The sequence below is a fragment of the Schistocerca americana genome, unplaced genomic scaffold (assembly GCF_021461395.2).
Source record: "Schistocerca americana isolate TAMUIC-IGC-003095 unplaced genomic scaffold, iqSchAmer2.1 HiC_scaffold_116, whole genome shotgun sequence".
Lineage (NCBI taxonomy): Eukaryota > Metazoa > Arthropoda > Insecta > Orthoptera > Acrididae > Schistocerca > Schistocerca americana.
The window spans coordinates 347,140-364,169 of NW_025725220.1; the positions used below are offsets into that span (position 1 = coordinate 347,140).

Consider the following 17,030-nt stretch of genomic DNA (forward strand, 5'->3'; position numbering starts at 1 on the left):
AGCGAGCGCCCCGCCACCGCGCTGAGTCGGCTTCCCGCCTGTCGGCAGCGGCCGAAGGTGATCGTACCCGGCAGGCGCATTTCGAGGCAGGCTAGGGGAGCACATCCAGACGCATTCGGACAGCGTATCCGCGCACATTTCGCATCCTTTGGCAAGAGTCGGCGCCGGCGACGCAAGAGTACGCAGAGGACCGCGTTCTGGCGGCATCTTTAAGCAGTGCAGTGCAGGATTCAGCGTCTGCAGCATCTTCTCCACAGAATGCTACGGCGCTTGACGGCAGTCCCACTTTCCCTTGAGACATCTGCTCGGGAAGCAGCGTGAAGGTACCGCTGGCCCGAGCATCGGTGGTTCAGTGGTAGAATGCTCGCCTGCCACGCGGGCGGCCCGGGTTCGATTCCCGGCCGATGCATCATTTTGTTTTTTCTCCGGTAGGGGTGCTGCGTGTCTTTCGCACTCGAACTGCGTGAGCCATGAGAATGAACCGCGGGATTCCGTGTGGAAAGAACCAATCATGCAGCGCGGACGACTGCTCGTTTGGACTCCTGCGTGCTATTGTACATACTGGCGTCGGCCTAGCATCGCAAGTTGCCTGCCGCGCCGTGAATGCACGTGTAGCAACAGAAAAAATGAGCCAGGGAGTGCAGACTCTCTACCACTTGTATTCGGTACTTACCAAGATTCCAGAAGGTCTAACGATCGCCTGCCTCGGTAGCGCAGTAGGCAGCGCGTAAGTCTCATAATCTTAAGGTCGTGAGTTCGATCCTCACCCGGGGCATCTACTTTTCTGTGACTGAAGGTGGTGCTGTTGCTAGGGCGCCAACTTATTTCTTGTTTGTTATCCACAACGTTTCAACGCTTCAGCGGGAAAATGTTTACTTCCTGTTATTGCTACATACAGCTTCCCTATTCCTCTTCTCCCAGCAGAGCATGAAGCCAAAAGCATTGCTCTGCGACGTTTGAGGTGCGCGCCTTGCCAGTCAGTATGTGCAAAGATGCTCGCAAAGAGAGCGACAATGCGACAAGCGACCGTACGAACGGTCGAATGAAACGGCCGCATCCGGTGTGGTCTAGTGGCTGGGATACCTGGCTTTCACACAGGAGGCCCGGGTTCGATTCCCGGTACCGGAACGGAATTTTTTCCACACGAATCGTGACAAGTTTGAGCTGTCCGAGCGGCCGTTTCCCGTCCTGCTCGCAATATAGCTACTGTTTCGTGACCGTCAGCAGAATATAGACTAGGGAAGCAGACACACGACGACCATAGGAATGGTGTATGGCTTCATGCCACCTGATTCCAGCGTAGGGCTGAGCAACTGCATCTGCCGAGGCCCGTTAGCTCAGTTGGTTAGAGCGTCGTGCTAATAACGCGAAGGTCGTGGGTTCGATCCCCCCACGGGCCACTTCTCTTTTACTACTGCGAAAAGGCAGCGCCGATTTCAGCTGGCGAGTGTGATGACCAAATGATCATCACCCTGCGTGGAAGTTGACAGAGGATCCGAACCCGACTCGTCGGGAAGCACTACAGCATTCACTCGGCAATGGCCATAATATCTTGAATACACTGGTTAGAGAAAATGAAAGAAAATGTCCGATTGCCGATGCGTAACAACTTTGGCCCTTGTCAGTACTTGGGCGGGTGAGCGCATGGGAACACAGGGCACTATTGGCAGTTTTACTTCCTATTTTTGTTTCTCCTTTGTTTTCGGAGCTACAGCCCGATTCGGCCAGGGAGACGCCACCGTGAAATGAAGGGGGCGTGCTGTGTGTCCATCGCCTCGCCTCTCCTTACCTCTCTCAGTCGTTTCTCGTGCTTGTCGTTTTGATATAGGCCGATTTGAGAGCGTCAGCTCTCGCGTCAGCTGAGCAAAGTCGAGACAAGTCGAGACACACTAAGGGCTGGTATGCAGCGAGTAAGAGGGCGAAAAAACAATAGTTTAAGAGCGCGTGGCAAAAGTACTCATACGCGAAATTAAAAGCCTGCTGCGGTGGCCGGGAATCGAACCCGGATCAACTGCTTGGAAGGCAACTATGCTGACCACTACACCACCACCGCACAAGCGAGCGCCCCGCCACCGCGCTGAGTCGGCTTCCCGCCTGTCGGCAGCGGCCGAAGGTGATCGTACCCGGCAGGCGCATTTCGAGGCAGGCTAGGGGAGCACATCCAGACGCATTCGGACAGCGTATCCGCGCACATTTCGCATCCTTTGGCAAGAGTCGGCGCCGGCGACGCAAGAGTACGCAGAGGACCGCGTTCTGGCGGCATCTTTAAGCAGTGCAGTGCAGGATTCAGCGTCTGCAGCATCTTCTCCACAGAATGCTACGGCGCTTGACGGCAGTCCCACTTTCCCTTGAGACATCTGCTCGGGAAGCAGCGTGAAGGTACCGCTGGCCCGAGCATCGGTGGTTCAGTGGTAGAATGCTCGCCTGCCACGCGGGCGGCCCGGGTTCGATTCCCGGCCGATGCATCATTTTGTTTTTTCTCCGGTAGGGGTGCTGCGTGTCTTTCGCACTCGAACTGCGTGAGCCATGAGAATGAACCGCGGGATTCCGTGTGGAAAGAACCAATCATGCAGCGCGGACGACTGCTCGTTTGGACTCCTGCGTGCTATTGTACATACTGGCGTCGGCCTAGCATCGCAAGTTGCCTGCCGCGCCGTGAATGCACGTGTAGCAACAGAAAAAATGAGCCAGGGAGTGCAGACTCTCTACCACTTGTATTCGGTACTTACCAAGATTCCAGAAGGTCTAACGATCGCCTGCCTCGGTAGCGCAGTAGGCAGCGCGTAAGTCTCATAATCTTAAGGTCGTGAGTTCGATCCTCACCCGGGGCATCTAATTTTCTGTGACTGAAGGTGGTGCTGTTGCTAGGGCGCCAACTTATTTCTTGTTTGTTATCCACAACGTTTCAACGCTTCAGCGGGAAAATGTTTACTTCCTGTTATTGCTACATACAGCTTCCCTATTCCTCTTCTCCCAGCAGAGCATGAAGCCAAAAGCATTGCTCTGCGACGTTTGAGGTGCGCGCCTTGCCAGTCAGTATGTGCAAAGATGCTCGCAAAGAGAGCGACAATGCGACAAGCGACCGTACGAACGGTCGAATGAAACGGCCGCATCCGGTGTGGTCTAGTGGCTAGGATACCTGGCTTTCACCCAGGAGGCCCGGGTTCGATTCCCGGTACCGGAACGGAATTTTTTCCACACGAATCGTGACAAGTTTGAGCTGTCCGAGCGGCCGTTTCCCGTCCTGCTCGCAATATAGCTACTGTTTCGTGACCGTCAGCAGAATATAGACTAGGGAAGCAGACACACGACGACCATAGGAATGGTGTATGGCTTCATGCCACCTGATTCCAGCGTAGGGCTGAGCAACTGCATCTGCCGAGGCCCGTTAGCTCAGTTGGTTAGAGCGTCGTGCTAATAACGCGAAGGTCGTGGGTTCGATCCCCCCACGGGCCACTTCTCTTTTACTACTGCGAAAAGGCAGCGCCGATTTCAGCTGGCGAGTGTGATGACCAAATGATCATCACCCTGCGTGGAAGTTGACAGAGGATCCGAACCCGACTCGTCGGGAAGCACTACAGCATTCACTCGGCAATGGCCATAATATCTTGAATACACTGGTTAGAGAAAATGAAAGAAAATGTCCGATTGCCGATGCGTAACAACTTTGGCCCTTGTCAGTACTTGGGCGGGTGAGCGCATGGGAACACAGGGCACTATTGGCAGTTTTACTTCCTATTTTTGTTTCTCCTTTGTTTTCGGAGCTACAGCCCGATTCGGCCAGGGAGACGCCACCGTGAAATGAAGGGGGCGTGCTGTGTGTCCATCGCCTCGCCTCTCCTTACCTCTCTCAGTCGTTTCTCGTGCTTGTCGTTTTGATATAGGCCGATTTGAGAGCGTCAGCTCTCGCGTCAGCTGAGCAAAGTCGAGACAAGTCGAGACACACTAAGGGCTGGTATGCAGCGAGTAAGAGGGCGAAAAAACAATAGTTTAAGAGCGCGTGGCAAAAGTACTCATACGCGAAATTAAAAGCCTGCTGCGGTGGCCGGGAATCGAACCCGGATCAACTGCTTGGAAGGCAACTATGCTGACCACTACACCACCACCGCACAAGCGAGCGCCCCGCCACCGCGCTGAGTCGGCTTCCCGCCTGTCGGCAGCGGCCGAAGGTGATCGTACCCGGCAGGCGCATTTCGAGGCAGGCTAGGGGAGCACATCCAGACGCATTCGGACAGCGTATCCGCGCACATTTCGCATCCTTTGGCAAGAGTCGGCGCCGGCGACGCAAGAGTACGCAGAGGACCGCGTTCTGGCGGCATCTTTAAGCAGTGCAGTGCAGGATTCAGCGTCTGCAGCATCTTCTCCACAGAATGCTACGGCGCTTGACGGCAGTCCCACTTTCCCTTGAGACATCTGCTCGGGAAGCAGCGTGAAGGTACCGCTGGCCCGAGCATCGGTGGTTCAGTGGTAGAATGCTCGCCTGCCACGCGGGCGGCCCGGGTTCGATTCCCGGCCGATGCATCATTTTGTTTTTTCTCCGGTAGGGGTGCTGCGTGTCTTTCGCACTCGAACTGCGTGAGCCATGAGAATGAACCGCGGGATTCCGTGTGGAAAGAACCAATCATGCAGCGCGGACGACTGCTCGTTTGGACTCCTGCGTGCTATTGTACATACTGGCGTCGGCCTAGCATCGCAAGTTGCCTGCCGCGCCGTGAATGCACGTGTAGCAACAGAAAAAATGAGCCAGGGAGTGCAGACTCTCTACCACTTGTATTCGGTACTTACCAAGATTCCAGAAGGTCTAACGATCGCCTGCCTCGGTAGCGCAGTAGGCAGCGCGTAAGTCTCATAATCTTAAGGTCGTGAGTTCGATCCTCACCCGGGGCATCTAATTTTCTGTGACTGAAGGTGGTGCTGTTGCTAGGGCGCCAACTTATTTCTTGTTTGTTATCCACAACGTTTCAACGCTTCAGCGGGAAAATGTTTACTTCCTGTTATTGCTACATACAGCTTCCCTATTCCTCTTCTCCCAGCAGAGCATGAAGCCAAAAGCATTGCTCTGCGACGTTTGAGGTGCGCGCCTTGCCAGTCAGTATGTGCAAAGATGCTCGCAAAGAGAGCGACAATGCGACAAGCGACCGTACGAACGGTCGAATGAAACGGCCGCATCCGGTGTGGTCTAGTGGCTAGGATACCTGGCTTTCACCCAGGAGGCCCGGGTTCGATTCCCGGTACCGGAACGGAATTTTTTCCACACGAATCGTGACAAGTTTGAGCTGTCCGAGCGGCCGTTTCCCGTCCTGCTCGCAATATAGCTACTGTTTCGTGACCGTCAGCAGAATATAGACTAGGGAAGCAGACACACGACGACCATAGGAATGGTGTATGGCTTCATGCCACCTGATTCCAGCGTAGGGCTGAGCAACTGCATCTGCCGAGGCCCGTTAGCTCAGTTGGTTAGAGCGTCGTGCTAATAACGCGAAGGTCGTGGGTTCGATCCCCCCACGGGCCACTTCTCTTTTACTACTGCGAAAAGGCAGCGCCGATTTCAGCTGGCGAGTGTGATGACCAAATGATCATCACCCTGCGTGGAAGTTGACAGAGGATCCGATCCCGACTCGTCGGGAAGCACTACAGCATTCACTCGGCAATGGCCATAATATCTTGAATACACTGGTTAGAGAAAATGAAAGAAAATGTCCGATTGCCGATGCGTAACAACTTTGGCCCTTGTCAGTACTTGGGCGGGTGAGCGCATGGGAACACAGGGCACTATTGGCAGTTTTACTTCCTATTTTTGTTTCTCCTTTGTTTTCGGAGCTACAGCCCGATTCGGCCAGGGAGACGCCACCGTGAAATGAAGGGGGCGTGCTGTGTGTCCATCGCCTCGCCTCTCCTTACCTCTCTCAGTCGTTTCTCGTGCTTGTCGTTTTGATATAGGCCGATTTGAGAGCGTCAGCTCTCGCGTCAGCTGAGCAAAGTCGAGACAAGTCGAGACACACTAAGGGCTGGTATGCAGCGAGTAAGAGGGCGAAAAAACAATAGTTTAAGAGCGCGTGGCAAAAGTACTCATACGCGAAATTAAAAGCCTGCTGCGGTGGCCGGGAATCGAACCCGGATCAACTGCTTGGAAGGCAACTATGCTGACCACTACACCACCACCGCACAAGCGAGCGCCCCGCCACCGCGCTGAGTCGGCTTCCCGCCTGTCGGCAGCGGCCGAAGGTGATCGTACCCGGCAGGCGCATTTCGAGGCAGGCTAGGGGAGCACATCCAGACGCATTCGGACAGCGTATCCGCGCACATTTCGCATCCTTTGGCAAGAGTCGGCGCCGGCGACGCAAGAGTACGCAGAGGACCGCGTTCTGGCGGCATCTTTAAGCAGTGCAGTGCAGGATTCAGCGTCTGCAGCATCTTCTCCACAGAATGCTACGGCGCTTGACGGCAGTCCCACTTTCCCTTGAGACATCTGCTCGGGAAGCAGCGTGAAGGTACCGCTGGCCCGAGCATCGGTGGTTCAGTGGTAGAATGCTCGCCTGCCACGCGGGCGGCCCGGGTTCGATTCCCGGCCGATGCATCATTTTGTTTTTTCTCCGGTAGGGGTGCTGCGTGTCTTTCGCACTCGAACTGCGTGAGCCATGAGAATGAACCGCGGGATTCCGTGTGGAAAGAACCAATCATGCAGCGCGGACGACTGCTCGTTTGGACTCCTGCGTGCTATTGTACATACTGGCGTCGGCCTAGCATCGCAAGTTGCCTGCCGCGCCGTGAATGCACGTGTAGCAACAGAAAAAATGAGCCAGGGAGTGCAGACTCTCTACCACTTGTATTCGGTACTTACCAAGATTCCAGAAGGTCTAACGATCGCCTGCCTCGGTAGCGCAGTAGGCAGCGCGTAAGTCTCATAATCTTAAGGTCGTGAGTTCGATCCTCACCCGGGGCATCTAATTTTCTGTGACTGAAGGTGGTGCTGTTGCTAGGGCGCCAACTTATTTCTTGTTTGTTATCCACAACGTTTCAACGCTTCAGCGGGAAAATGTTTACTTCCTGTTATTGCTACATACAGCTTCCCTATTCCTCTTCTCCCAGCAGAGCATGAAGCCAAAAGCATTGCTCTGCGACGTTTGAGGTGCGCGCCTTGCCAGTCAGTATGTGCAAAGATGCTCGCAAAGAGAGCGACAATGCGACAAGCGACCGTACGAACGGTCGAATGAAACGGCCGCATCCGGTGTGGTCTAGTGGCTAGGATACCTGGCTTTCACCCAGGAGGCCCGGGTTCGATTCCCGGTACCGGAACGGAATTTTTTCCACACGAATCGTGACAAGTTTGAGCTGTCCGAGCGGCCGTTTCCCGTCCTGCTCGCAATATAGCTACTGTTTCGTGACCGTCAGCAGAATATAGACTAGGGAAGCAGACACACGACGACCATAGGAATGGTGTATGGCTTCATGCCACCTGATTCCAGCGTAGGGCTGAGCAACTGCATCTGCCGAGGCCCGTTAGCTCAGTTGGTTAGAGCGTCGTGCTAATAACGCGAAGGTCGTGGGTTCGATCCCCCCACGGGCCACTTCTCTTTTACTACTGCGAAAAGGCAGCGCCGATTTCAGCTGGCGAGTGTGATGACCAAATGATCATCACCCTGCGTGGAAGTTGACAGAGGATCCGATCCCGACTCGTCGGGAAGCACTACAGCATTCACTCGGCAATGGCCATAATATCTTGAATACACTGGTTAGAGAAAATGAAAGAAAATGTCCGATTGCCGATGCGTAACAACTTTGGCCCTTGTCAGTACTTGGGCGGGTGAGCGCATGGGAACACAGGGCACTATTGGCAGTTTTACTTCCTATTTTTGTTTCTCCTTTGTTTTCGGAGCTACAGCCCGATTCGGCCAGGGAGACGCCACCGTGAAATGAAGGGGGCGTGCTGTGTGTCCATCGCCTCGCCTCTCCTTACCTCTCTCAGTCGTTTCTCGTGCTTGTCGTTTTGATATAGGCCGATTTGAGAGCGTCAGCTCTCGCGTCAGCTGAGCAAAGTCGAGACAAGTCGAGACACACTAAGGGCTGGTATGCAGCGAGTAAGAGGGCGAAAAAACAATAGTTTAAGAGCGCGTGGCAAAAGTACTCATACGCGAAATTAAAAGCCTGCTGCGGTGGCCGGGAATCGAACCCGGATCAACTGCTTGGAAGGCAACTATGCTGACCACTACACCACCACCGCACAAGCGAGCGCCCCGCCACCGCGCTGAGTCGGCTTCCCGCCTGTCGGCAGCGGCCGAAGGTGATCGTACCCGGCAGGCGCATTTCGAGGCAGGCTAGGGGAGCACATCCAGACGCATTCGGACAGCGTATCCGCGCACATTTCGCATCCTTTGGCAAGAGTCGGCGCCGGCGACGCAAGAGTACGCAGAGGACCGCGTTCTGGCGGCATCTTTAAGCAGTGCAGTGCAGGATTCAGCGTCTGCAGCATCTTCTCCACAGAATGCTACGGCGCTTGACGGCAGTCCCACTTTCCCTTGAGACATCTGCTCGGGAAGCAGCGTGAAGGTACCGCTGGCCCGAGCATCGGTGGTTCAGTGGTAGAATGCTCGCCTGCCACGCGGGCGGCCCGGGTTCGATTCCCGGCCGATGCATCATTTTGTTTTTTCTCCGGTAGGGGTGCTGCGTGTCTTTCGCACTCGAACTGCGTGAGCCATGAGAATGAACCGCGGGATTCCGTGTGGAAAGAACCAATCATGCAGCGCGGACGACTGCTCGTTTGGACTCCTGCGTGCTATTGTACATACTGGCGTCGGCCTAGCATCGCAAGTTGCCTGCCGCGCCGTGAATGCACGTGTAGCAACAGAAAAAATGAGCCAGGGAGTGCAGACTCTCTACCACTTGTATTCGGTACTTACCAAGATTCCAGAAGGTCTAACGATCGCCTGCCTCGGTAGCGCAGTAGGCAGCGCGTAAGTCTCATAATCTTAAGGTCGTGAGTTCGATCCTCACCCGGGGCATCTAATTTTCTGTGACTGAAGGTGGTGCTGTTGCTAGGGCGCCAACTTATTTCTTGTTTGTTATCCACAACGTTTCAACGCTTCAGCGGGAAAATGTTTACTTCCTGTTATTGCTACATACAGCTTCCCTATTCCTCTTCTCCCAGCAGAGCATGAAGCCAAAAGCATTGCTCTGCGACGTTTGAGGTGCGCGCCTTGCCAGTCAGTATGTGCAAAGATGCTCGCAAAGAGAGCGACAATGCGACAAGCGACCGTACGAACGGTCGAATGAAACGGCCGCATCCGGTGTGGTCTAGTGGCTAGGATACCTGGCTTTCACCCAGGAGGCCCGGGTTCGATTCCCGGTACCGGAACGGAATTTTTTCCACACGAATCGTGACAAGTTTGAGCTGTCCGAGCGGCCGTTTCCCGTCCTGCTCGCAATATAGCTACTGTTTCGTGACCGTCAGCAGAATATAGACTAGGGAAGCAGACACACGACGACCATAGGAATGGTGTATGGCTTCATGCCACCTGATTCCAGCGTAGGGCTGAGCAACTGCATCTGCCGAGGCGCGTTAGCTCAGTTGGTTAGAGCGTCGTGCTAATAACGCGAAGGTCGTGGGTTCGATCCCCCCACGGGCCACTTCTCTTTTACTACTGCGAAAAGGCAGCGCCGATTTCAGCTGGCGAGTGTGATGACCAAATGATCATCACCCTGCGTGGAAGTTGACAGAGGATCCGAACCCGACTCGTCGGGAAGCACTACAGCATTCACTCGGCAATGGCCATAATATCTTGAATACACTGGTTACAGAAAATGAAAGAAAATGTCCGATTGCCGATGCGTAACAACTTTGGCCCTTGTCAGTACTTGGGCGGGTGAGCGCATGGGAACACAGGGCACTATTGGCAGTTTTACTTCCTATTTTTGTTTCTCCTTTGTTTTCGGAGCTACAGCCCGATTCGGCCAGGGAGACGCCACCGTGAAATGAAGGGGGCGTGCTGTGTGTCCATCGCCTCGCCTCTCCTTACCTCTCTCAGTCGTTTCTCGTGCTTGTCGTTTTGATATAGGCCGATTTGAGAGCGTCAGCTCTCGCGTCAGCTGAGCAAAGTCGAGACAAGTCGAGACACACTAAGGGCTGGTATGCAGCGAGTAAGAGGGCGAAAAAACAATAGTTTAAGAGCGCGTGGCAAAAGTACTCATACGCGAAATTAAAAGCCTGCTGCGGTGGCCGGGAATCGAACCCGGATCAACTGCTTGGAAGGCAACTATGCTGACCACTACACCACCACCGCACAAGCGAGCGCCCCGCCACCGCGCTGAGTCGGCTTCCCGCCTGTCGGCAGCGGCCGAAGGTGATCGTACCCGGCAGGCGCATTTCGAGGCAGGCTAGGGGAGCACATCCAGACGCATTCGGACAGCGTATCCGCGCACATTTCGCATCCTTTGGCAAGAGTCGGCGCCGGCGACGCAAGAGTACGCAGAGGACCGCGTTCTGGCGGCATCTTTAAGCAGTGCAGTGCAGGATTCAGCGTCTGCAGCATCTTCTCCACAGAATGCTACGGCGCTTGACGGCAGTCCCACTTTCCCTTGAGACATCTGCTCGGGAAGCAGCGTGAAGGTACCGCTGGCCCGAGCATCGGTGGTTCAGTGGTAGAATGCTCGCCTGCCACGCGGGCGGCCCGGGTTCGATTCCCGGCCGATGCATCATTTTGTTTTTTCTCCGGTAGGGGTGCTGCGTGTCTTTCGCACTCGAACTGCGTGAGCCATGAGAATGAACCGCGGGATTCCGTGTGGAAAGAACCAATCATGCAGCGCGGACGACTGCTCGTTTGGACTCCTGCGTGCTATTGTACATACTGGCGTCGGCCTAGCATCGCAAGTTGCCTGCCGCGCCGTGAATGCACGTGTAGCAACAGAAAAAATGAGCCAGGGAGTGCAGACTCTCTACCACTTGTATTCGGTACTTACCAAGATTCCAGAAGGTCTAACGATCGCCTGCCTCGGTAGCGCAGTAGGCAGCGCGTAAGTCTCATAATCTTAAGGTCGTGAGTTCGATCCTCACCCGGGGCATCTAATTTTCTGTGACTGAAGGTGGTGCTGTTGCTAGGGCGCCAACTTATTTCTTGTTTGTTATCCACAACGTTTCAACGCTTCAGCGGGAAAATGTTTACTTCCTGTTATTGCTACATACAGCTTCCCTATTCCTCTTCTCCCAGCAGAGCATGAAGCCAAAAGCATTGCTCTGCGACGTTTGAGGTGCGCGCCTTGCCAGTCAGTATGTGCAAAGATGCTCGCAAAGAGAGCGACAATGCGACAAGCGACCGTACGAACGGTCGAATGAAACGGCCGCATCCGGTGTGGTCTAGTGGCTAGGATACCTGGCTTTCACCCAGGAGGCCCGGGTTCGATTCCCGGTACCGGAACGGAATTTTTTCCACACGAATCGTGACAAGTTTGAGCTGTCCGAGCGGCCGTTTCCCGTCCTGCTCGCAATATAGCTACTGTTTCGTGACCGTCAGCAGAATATAGACTAGGGAAGCAGACACACGACGACCATAGGAATGGTGTATGGCTTCATGCCACCTGATTCCAGCGTAGGGCTGAGCAACTGCATCTGCCGAGGCCCGTTAGCTCAGTTGGTTAGAGCGTCGTGCTAATAACGCGAAGGTCGTGGGTTCGATCCCCCCACGGGCCACTTCTCTTTTACTACTGCGAAAAGGCAGCGCCGATTTCAGCTGGCGAGTGTGATGACCAAATGATCATCACCCTGCGTGGAAGTTGACAGAGGATCCGAACCCGACTCGTCGGGAAGCACTACAGCATTCACTCGGCAATGGCCATAATATCTTGAATACACTGGTTAGAGAAAATGAAAGAAAATGTCCGATTGCCGATGCGTAACAACTTTGGCCCTTGTCAGTACTTGGGCGGGTGAGCGCATGGGAACACAGGGCACTATTGGCAGTTTTACTTCCTATTTTTGTTTCTCCTTTGTTTTCGGAGCTACAGCCCGATTCGGCCAGGGAGACGCCACCGTGAAATGAAGGGGGCGTGCTGTGTGTCCATCGCCTCGCCTCTCCTTACCTCTCTCAGTCGTTTCTCGTGCTTGTCGTTTTGATATAGGCCGATTTGAGAGCGTCAGCTCTCGCGTCAGCTGAGCAAAGTCGAGACAAGTCGAGACACACTAAGGGCTGGTATGCAGCGAGTAAGAGGGCGAAAAAACAATAGTTTAAGAGCGCGTGGCAAAAGTACTCATACGCGAAATTAAAAGCCTGCTGCGGTGGCCGGGAATCGAACCCGGATCAACTGCTTGGAAGGCAACTATGCTGACCACTACACCACCACCGCACAAGCGAGCGCCCCGCCACCGCGCTGAGTCGGCTTCCCGCCTGTCGGCAGCGGCCGAAGGTGATCGTACCCGGCAGGCGCATTTCGAGGCAGGCTAGGGGAGCACATCCAGACGCATTCGGACAGCGTATCCGCGCACATTTCGCATCCTTTGGCAAGAGTCGGCGCCGGCGACGCAAGAGTACGCAGAGGACCGCGTTCTGGCGGCATCTTTAAGCAGTGCAGTGCAGGATTCAGCGTCTGCAGCATCTTCTCCACAGAATGCTACGGCGCTTGACGGCAGTCCCACTTTCCCTTGAGACATCTGCTCGGGAAGCAGCGTGAAGGTACCGCTGGCCCGAGCATCGGTGGTTCAGTGGTAGAATGCTCGCCTGCCACGCGGGCGGCCCGGGTTCGATTCCCGGCCGATGCATCATTTTGTTTTTTCTCCGGTAGGGGTGCTGCGTGTCTTTCGCACTCGAACTGCGTGAGCCATGAGAATGAACCGCGGGATTCCGTGTGGAAAGAACCAATCATGCAGCGCGGACGACTGCTCGTTTGGACTCCTGCGTGCTATTGTACATACTGGCGTCGGCCTAGCATCGCAAGTTGCCTGCCGCGCCGTGAATGCACGTGTAGCAACAGAAAAAATGAGCCAGGGAGTGCAGACTCTCTACCACTTGTATTCGGTACTTACCAAGATTCCAGAAGGTCTAACGATCGCCTGCCTCGGTAGCGCAGTAGGCAGCGCGTAAGTCTCATAATCTTAAGGTCGTGAGTTCGATCCTCACCCGGGGCATCTAATTTTCTGTGACTGAAGGTGGTGCTGTTGCTAGGGCGCCAACTTATTTCTTGTTTGTTATCCACAACGTTTCAACGCTTCAGCGGGAAAATGTTTACTTCCTGTTATTGCTACATACAGCTTCCCTATTCCTCTTCTCCCAGCAGAGCATGAAGCCAAAAGCATTGCTCTGCGACGTTTGAGGTGCGCGCCTTGCCAGTCAGTATGTGCAAAGATGCTCGCAAAGAGAGCGACAATGCGACAAGCGACCGTACGAACGGTCGAATGAAACGGCCGCATCCGGTGTGGTCTAGTGGCTAGGATACCTGGCTTTCACCCAGGAGGCCCGGGTTCGATTCCCGGTACCGCAACGGAATTTTTTCCACACGAATCGTGACAAGTTTGAGCTGTCCGAGCGGCCGTTTCCCGTCCTGCTCGCAATATAGCTACTGTTTCGTGACCGTCAGCAGAATATAGACTAGGGAAGCAGACACACGACGACCATAGGAATGGTGTATGGCTTCATGCCACCTGATTCCAGCGTAGGGCTGAGCAACTGCATCTGCCGAGGCCCGTTAGCTCAGTTGGTTAGAGCGTCGTGCTAATAACGCGAAGGTCGTGGGTTCGATCCCCCCACGGGCCACTTCTCTTTTACTACTGCGAAAAGGCAGCGCCGATTTCAGCTGGCGAGTGTGATGACCAAATGATCATCACCCTGCGTGGAAGTTGACAGAGGATCCGAACCCGACTCGTCGGGAAGCACTACAGCATTCACTCGGCAATGGCCATAATATCTTGAATACACTGGTTACAGAAAATGAAAGAAAATGTCCGATTGCCGATGCGTAACAACTTTGGCCCTTGTCAGTACTTGGGCGGGTGAGCGCATGGGAACACAGGGCACTATTGGCAGTTTTACTTCCTATTTTTGTTTCTCCTTTGTTTTCGGAGCTACAGCCCGATTCGGCCAGGGAGACGCCACCGTGAAATGAAGGGGGCGTGCTGTGTGTCCATCGCCTCGCCTCTCCTTACCTCTCTCAGTCGTTTCTCGTGCTTGTCGTTTTGATATAGGCCGATTTGAGAGCGTCAGCTCTCGCGTCAGCTGAGCAAAGTCGAGACAAGTCGAGACACACTAAGGGCTGGTATGCAGCGAGTAAGAGGGCGAAAAAACAATAGTTTAAGAGCGCGTGGCAAAAGTACTCATACGCGAAATTAAAAGCCTGCTGCGGTGGCCGGGAATCGAACCCGGATCAACTGCTTGGAAGGCAACTATGCTGACCACTACACCACCACCGCACAAGCGAGCGCCCCGCCACCGCGCTGAGTCGGCTTCCCGCCTGTCGGCAGCGGCCGAAGGTGATCGTACCCGGCAGGCGCATTTCGAGGCAGGCTAGGGGAGCACATCCAGACGCATTCGGACAGCGTATCCGCGCACATTTCGCATCCTTTGGCAAGAGTCGGCGCCGGCGACGCAAGAGTACGCAGAGGACCGCGTTCTGGCGGCATCTTTAAGCAGTGCAGTGCAGGATTCAGCGTCTGCAGCATCTTCTCCACAGAATGCTACGGCGCTTGACGGCAGTCCCACTTTCCCTTGAGACATCTGCTCGGGAAGCAGCGTGAAGGTACCGCTGGCCCGAGCATCGGTGGTTCAGTGGTAGAATGCTCGCCTGCCACGCGGGCGGCCCGGGTTCGATTCCCGGCCGATGCATCATTTTGTTTTTTCTCCGGTAGGGGTGCTGCGTGTCTTTCGCACTCGAACTGCGTGAGCCATGAGAATGAACCGCGGGATTCCGTGTGGAAAGAACCAATCATGCAGCGCGGACGACTGCTCGTTTGGACTCCTGCGTGCTATTGTACATACTGGCGTCGGCCTAGCATCGCAAGTTGCCTGCCGCGCCGTGAATGCACGTGTAGCAACAGAAAAAATGAGCCAGGGAGTGCAGACTCTCTACCACTTGTATTCGGTACTTACCAAGATTCCAGAAGGTCTAACGATCGCCTGCCTCGGTAGCGCAGTAGGCAGCGCGTAAGTCTCATAATCTTAAGGTCGTGAGTTCGATCCTCACCCGGGGCATCTAATTTTCTGTGACTGAAGGTGGTGCTGTTGCTAGGGCGCCAACTTATTTCTTGTTTGTTATCCACAACGTTTCAACGCTTCAGCGGGAAAATGTTTACTTCCTGTTATTGCTACATACAGCTTCCCTATTCCTCTTCTCCCAGCAGAGCATGAAGCCAAAAGCATTGCTCTGCGACGTTTGAGGTGCGCGCCTTGCCAGTCAGTATGTGCAAAGATGCTCGCAAAGAGAGCGACAATGCGACAAGCGACCGTACGAACGGTCGAATGAAACGGCCGCATCCGGTGTGGTCTAGTGGCTAGGATACCTGGCTTTCACCCAGGAGGCCCGGGTTCGATTCCCGGTACCGCAACGGAATTTTTTCCACACGAATCGTGACAAGTTTGAGCTGTCCGAGCGGCCGTTTCCCGTCCTGCTCGCAATATAGCTACTGTTTCGTGACCGTCAGCAGAATATAGACTAGGGAAGCAGACACACGACGACCATAGGAATGGTGTATGGCTTCATGCCACCTGATTCCAGCGTAGGGCTGAGCAACTGCATCTGCCGAGGCCCGTTAGCTCAGTTGGTTAGAGCGTCGTGCTAATAACGCGAAGGTCGTGGGTTCGATCCCCCCACGGGCCACTTCTCTTTTACTACTGCGAAAAGGCAGCGCCGATTTCAGCTGGCGAGTGTGATGACCAAATGATCATCACCCTGCGTGGAAGTTGACAGAGGATCCGAACCCGACTCGTCGGGAAGCACTACAGCATTCACTCGGCAATGGCCATAATATCTTGAATACACTGGTTACAGAAAATGAAAGAAAATGTCCGATTGCCGATGCGTAACAACTTTGGCCCTTGTCAGTACTTGGGCGGGTGAGCGCATGGGAACACAGGGCACTATTGGCAGTTTTACTTCCTATTTTTGTTTCTCCTTTGTTTTCTGAGCTACAGCCCGATTCGGCCAGGGAGACGCCACCGTGAAATGAAGGGGGCGTGCTGTGTGTCCATCGCCTCGCCTCTCCTTACCTCTCTCAGTCGTTTCTCGTGCTTGTCGTTTTGATATAGGCCGATTTGAGAGCGTCAGCTCTCGCGTCAGCTGAGCAAAGTCGAGACAAGTCGAGACACACTAAGGGCTGGTATGCAGCGAGTAAGAGGGCGAAAAAACAATAGTTTAAGAGCGCGTGGCAAAAGTACTCATACGCGAAATTAAAAGCCTGCTGCGGTGGCCGGGAATCGAACCCGGATCAACTGCTTGGAAGGCAACTATGCTGACCACTACACCACCACCGCACAAGCGAGCGCCCCGCCACCGCGCTGAGTCGGCTTCCCGCCTGTCGGCAGCGGCCGAAGGTGATCGTACCCGGCAGGCGCATTTCGAGGCAGGCTAGGGGAGCACATCCAGACGCATTCGGACAGCGTATCCGCGCACATTTCGCATCCTTTGGCAAGAGTCGGCGCCGGCGACGCAAGAGTACGCAGAGGACCGCGTTCTGGCGGCATCTTTAAGCAGTGCAGTGCAGGATTCAGCGTCTGCAGCATCTTCTCCACAGAATGCTACGGCGCTTGACGGCAGTCCCACTTTCCCTTGAGACATCTGCTCGGGAAGCAGCGTGAAGGTACCGCTGGCCCGAGCATCGGTGGTTCAGTGGTAGAATGCTCGCCTGCCACGCGGGCGGCCCGGGTTCGATTCCCGGCCGATGCATCATTTTGTTTTTTCTCCGGTAGGGGTGCTGCGTGTCTTTCGCGCTCGAACTGCGTGAGCCATGAGAATGAACCGCGGGATTCCGTGTGGAAAGAACCAATCATGCAGCGCGGACGACTGCTCGTTTGGACTCCTGCGTGCTATTGTACATACTGGCGTCGGCCTAGCATCGC

General features: G+C 54.8%; 41 non-coding genes across 41 annotated transcripts; 33 read left to right on the top strand and 8 right to left on the bottom strand.

Moving 5' to 3' along the window:
* The first annotated feature begins 338 nt into the window (after positions 1 to 338).
* Trnag-gcc lies at positions 339 to 409 on the top strand. The gene has a single exon. It is a non-coding gene; the product is annotated as a tRNA-Gly (tRNA).
* Positions 410 to 702: 293 nt separating this feature from the next.
* Positions 703 to 775, top strand: Trnam-cau. Its single transcript has one exon. It is a non-coding gene; the product is annotated as a tRNA-Met (tRNA).
* Positions 776 to 1,056: 281 nt separating this feature from the next.
* On the top strand, positions 1,057 to 1,128 carry Trnae-uuc. The gene has a single exon. It is a non-coding gene; the product is annotated as a tRNA-Glu (tRNA).
* A 198-nt stretch (positions 1,129 to 1,326) lies between these two features.
* On the top strand, positions 1,327 to 1,400 carry Trnai-aau. The gene has a single exon. It is a non-coding gene; the product is annotated as a tRNA-Ile (tRNA).
* A 581-nt stretch (positions 1,401 to 1,981) lies between these two features.
* Positions 1,982 to 2,053, bottom strand: Trnag-ucc. Its single transcript has one exon. It is a non-coding gene; the product is annotated as a tRNA-Gly (tRNA).
* Positions 2,054 to 2,394: 341 nt separating this feature from the next.
* Positions 2,395 to 2,465, top strand: Trnag-gcc. The gene has a single exon. It is a non-coding gene; the product is annotated as a tRNA-Gly (tRNA).
* A 293-nt stretch (positions 2,466 to 2,758) lies between these two features.
* Positions 2,759 to 2,831, top strand: Trnam-cau. Its single transcript has one exon. It is a non-coding gene; the product is annotated as a tRNA-Met (tRNA).
* Positions 2,832 to 3,112: 281 nt separating this feature from the next.
* Positions 3,113 to 3,184, top strand: Trnae-uuc. The gene has a single exon. It is a non-coding gene; the product is annotated as a tRNA-Glu (tRNA).
* Positions 3,185 to 3,382: 198 nt separating this feature from the next.
* Positions 3,383 to 3,456, top strand: Trnai-aau. The gene has a single exon. It is a non-coding gene; the product is annotated as a tRNA-Ile (tRNA).
* A 581-nt stretch (positions 3,457 to 4,037) lies between these two features.
* On the bottom strand, positions 4,038 to 4,109 carry Trnag-ucc. Its single transcript has one exon. It is a non-coding gene; the product is annotated as a tRNA-Gly (tRNA).
* A 341-nt stretch (positions 4,110 to 4,450) lies between these two features.
* Trnag-gcc lies at positions 4,451 to 4,521 on the top strand. Its single transcript has one exon. It is a non-coding gene; the product is annotated as a tRNA-Gly (tRNA).
* A 293-nt stretch (positions 4,522 to 4,814) lies between these two features.
* On the top strand, positions 4,815 to 4,887 carry Trnam-cau. The gene has a single exon. It is a non-coding gene; the product is annotated as a tRNA-Met (tRNA).
* Positions 4,888 to 5,168: 281 nt separating this feature from the next.
* On the top strand, positions 5,169 to 5,240 carry Trnae-uuc. Its single transcript has one exon. It is a non-coding gene; the product is annotated as a tRNA-Glu (tRNA).
* Positions 5,241 to 5,438: 198 nt separating this feature from the next.
* On the top strand, positions 5,439 to 5,512 carry Trnai-aau. The gene has a single exon. It is a non-coding gene; the product is annotated as a tRNA-Ile (tRNA).
* Positions 5,513 to 6,093: 581 nt separating this feature from the next.
* Trnag-ucc lies at positions 6,094 to 6,165 on the bottom strand. Its single transcript has one exon. It is a non-coding gene; the product is annotated as a tRNA-Gly (tRNA).
* A 341-nt stretch (positions 6,166 to 6,506) lies between these two features.
* Positions 6,507 to 6,577, top strand: Trnag-gcc. The gene has a single exon. It is a non-coding gene; the product is annotated as a tRNA-Gly (tRNA).
* Positions 6,578 to 6,870: 293 nt separating this feature from the next.
* Trnam-cau lies at positions 6,871 to 6,943 on the top strand. The gene has a single exon. It is a non-coding gene; the product is annotated as a tRNA-Met (tRNA).
* A 281-nt stretch (positions 6,944 to 7,224) lies between these two features.
* On the top strand, positions 7,225 to 7,296 carry Trnae-uuc. Its single transcript has one exon. It is a non-coding gene; the product is annotated as a tRNA-Glu (tRNA).
* A 198-nt stretch (positions 7,297 to 7,494) lies between these two features.
* On the top strand, positions 7,495 to 7,568 carry Trnai-aau. Its single transcript has one exon. It is a non-coding gene; the product is annotated as a tRNA-Ile (tRNA).
* Positions 7,569 to 8,149: 581 nt separating this feature from the next.
* Positions 8,150 to 8,221, bottom strand: Trnag-ucc. The gene has a single exon. It is a non-coding gene; the product is annotated as a tRNA-Gly (tRNA).
* Positions 8,222 to 8,562: 341 nt separating this feature from the next.
* On the top strand, positions 8,563 to 8,633 carry Trnag-gcc. The gene has a single exon. It is a non-coding gene; the product is annotated as a tRNA-Gly (tRNA).
* A 293-nt stretch (positions 8,634 to 8,926) lies between these two features.
* Positions 8,927 to 8,999, top strand: Trnam-cau. The gene has a single exon. It is a non-coding gene; the product is annotated as a tRNA-Met (tRNA).
* Positions 9,000 to 9,280: 281 nt separating this feature from the next.
* On the top strand, positions 9,281 to 9,352 carry Trnae-uuc. The gene has a single exon. It is a non-coding gene; the product is annotated as a tRNA-Glu (tRNA).
* A 198-nt stretch (positions 9,353 to 9,550) lies between these two features.
* Positions 9,551 to 9,624, top strand: Trnai-aau. The gene has a single exon. It is a non-coding gene; the product is annotated as a tRNA-Ile (tRNA).
* A 581-nt stretch (positions 9,625 to 10,205) lies between these two features.
* Trnag-ucc lies at positions 10,206 to 10,277 on the bottom strand. The gene has a single exon. It is a non-coding gene; the product is annotated as a tRNA-Gly (tRNA).
* Positions 10,278 to 10,618: 341 nt separating this feature from the next.
* Positions 10,619 to 10,689, top strand: Trnag-gcc. The gene has a single exon. It is a non-coding gene; the product is annotated as a tRNA-Gly (tRNA).
* Positions 10,690 to 10,982: 293 nt separating this feature from the next.
* Trnam-cau lies at positions 10,983 to 11,055 on the top strand. The gene has a single exon. It is a non-coding gene; the product is annotated as a tRNA-Met (tRNA).
* Positions 11,056 to 11,336: 281 nt separating this feature from the next.
* Trnae-uuc lies at positions 11,337 to 11,408 on the top strand. The gene has a single exon. It is a non-coding gene; the product is annotated as a tRNA-Glu (tRNA).
* A 198-nt stretch (positions 11,409 to 11,606) lies between these two features.
* Trnai-aau lies at positions 11,607 to 11,680 on the top strand. The gene has a single exon. It is a non-coding gene; the product is annotated as a tRNA-Ile (tRNA).
* A 581-nt stretch (positions 11,681 to 12,261) lies between these two features.
* Trnag-ucc lies at positions 12,262 to 12,333 on the bottom strand. The gene has a single exon. It is a non-coding gene; the product is annotated as a tRNA-Gly (tRNA).
* Positions 12,334 to 12,674: 341 nt separating this feature from the next.
* Positions 12,675 to 12,745, top strand: Trnag-gcc. Its single transcript has one exon. It is a non-coding gene; the product is annotated as a tRNA-Gly (tRNA).
* Positions 12,746 to 13,038: 293 nt separating this feature from the next.
* Positions 13,039 to 13,111, top strand: Trnam-cau. Its single transcript has one exon. It is a non-coding gene; the product is annotated as a tRNA-Met (tRNA).
* A 281-nt stretch (positions 13,112 to 13,392) lies between these two features.
* On the top strand, positions 13,393 to 13,464 carry Trnae-uuc. Its single transcript has one exon. It is a non-coding gene; the product is annotated as a tRNA-Glu (tRNA).
* Positions 13,465 to 13,662: 198 nt separating this feature from the next.
* Positions 13,663 to 13,736, top strand: Trnai-aau. The gene has a single exon. It is a non-coding gene; the product is annotated as a tRNA-Ile (tRNA).
* A 581-nt stretch (positions 13,737 to 14,317) lies between these two features.
* On the bottom strand, positions 14,318 to 14,389 carry Trnag-ucc. The gene has a single exon. It is a non-coding gene; the product is annotated as a tRNA-Gly (tRNA).
* A 341-nt stretch (positions 14,390 to 14,730) lies between these two features.
* Trnag-gcc lies at positions 14,731 to 14,801 on the top strand. The gene has a single exon. It is a non-coding gene; the product is annotated as a tRNA-Gly (tRNA).
* A 293-nt stretch (positions 14,802 to 15,094) lies between these two features.
* Trnam-cau lies at positions 15,095 to 15,167 on the top strand. Its single transcript has one exon. It is a non-coding gene; the product is annotated as a tRNA-Met (tRNA).
* Positions 15,168 to 15,448: 281 nt separating this feature from the next.
* Trnae-uuc lies at positions 15,449 to 15,520 on the top strand. The gene has a single exon. It is a non-coding gene; the product is annotated as a tRNA-Glu (tRNA).
* Positions 15,521 to 15,718: 198 nt separating this feature from the next.
* Positions 15,719 to 15,792, top strand: Trnai-aau. Its single transcript has one exon. It is a non-coding gene; the product is annotated as a tRNA-Ile (tRNA).
* A 581-nt stretch (positions 15,793 to 16,373) lies between these two features.
* Positions 16,374 to 16,445, bottom strand: Trnag-ucc. The gene has a single exon. It is a non-coding gene; the product is annotated as a tRNA-Gly (tRNA).
* Positions 16,446 to 16,786: 341 nt separating this feature from the next.
* Trnag-gcc lies at positions 16,787 to 16,857 on the top strand. Its single transcript has one exon. It is a non-coding gene; the product is annotated as a tRNA-Gly (tRNA).
* The last annotated feature ends 173 nt before the right edge of the window (positions 16,858 to 17,030 follow it).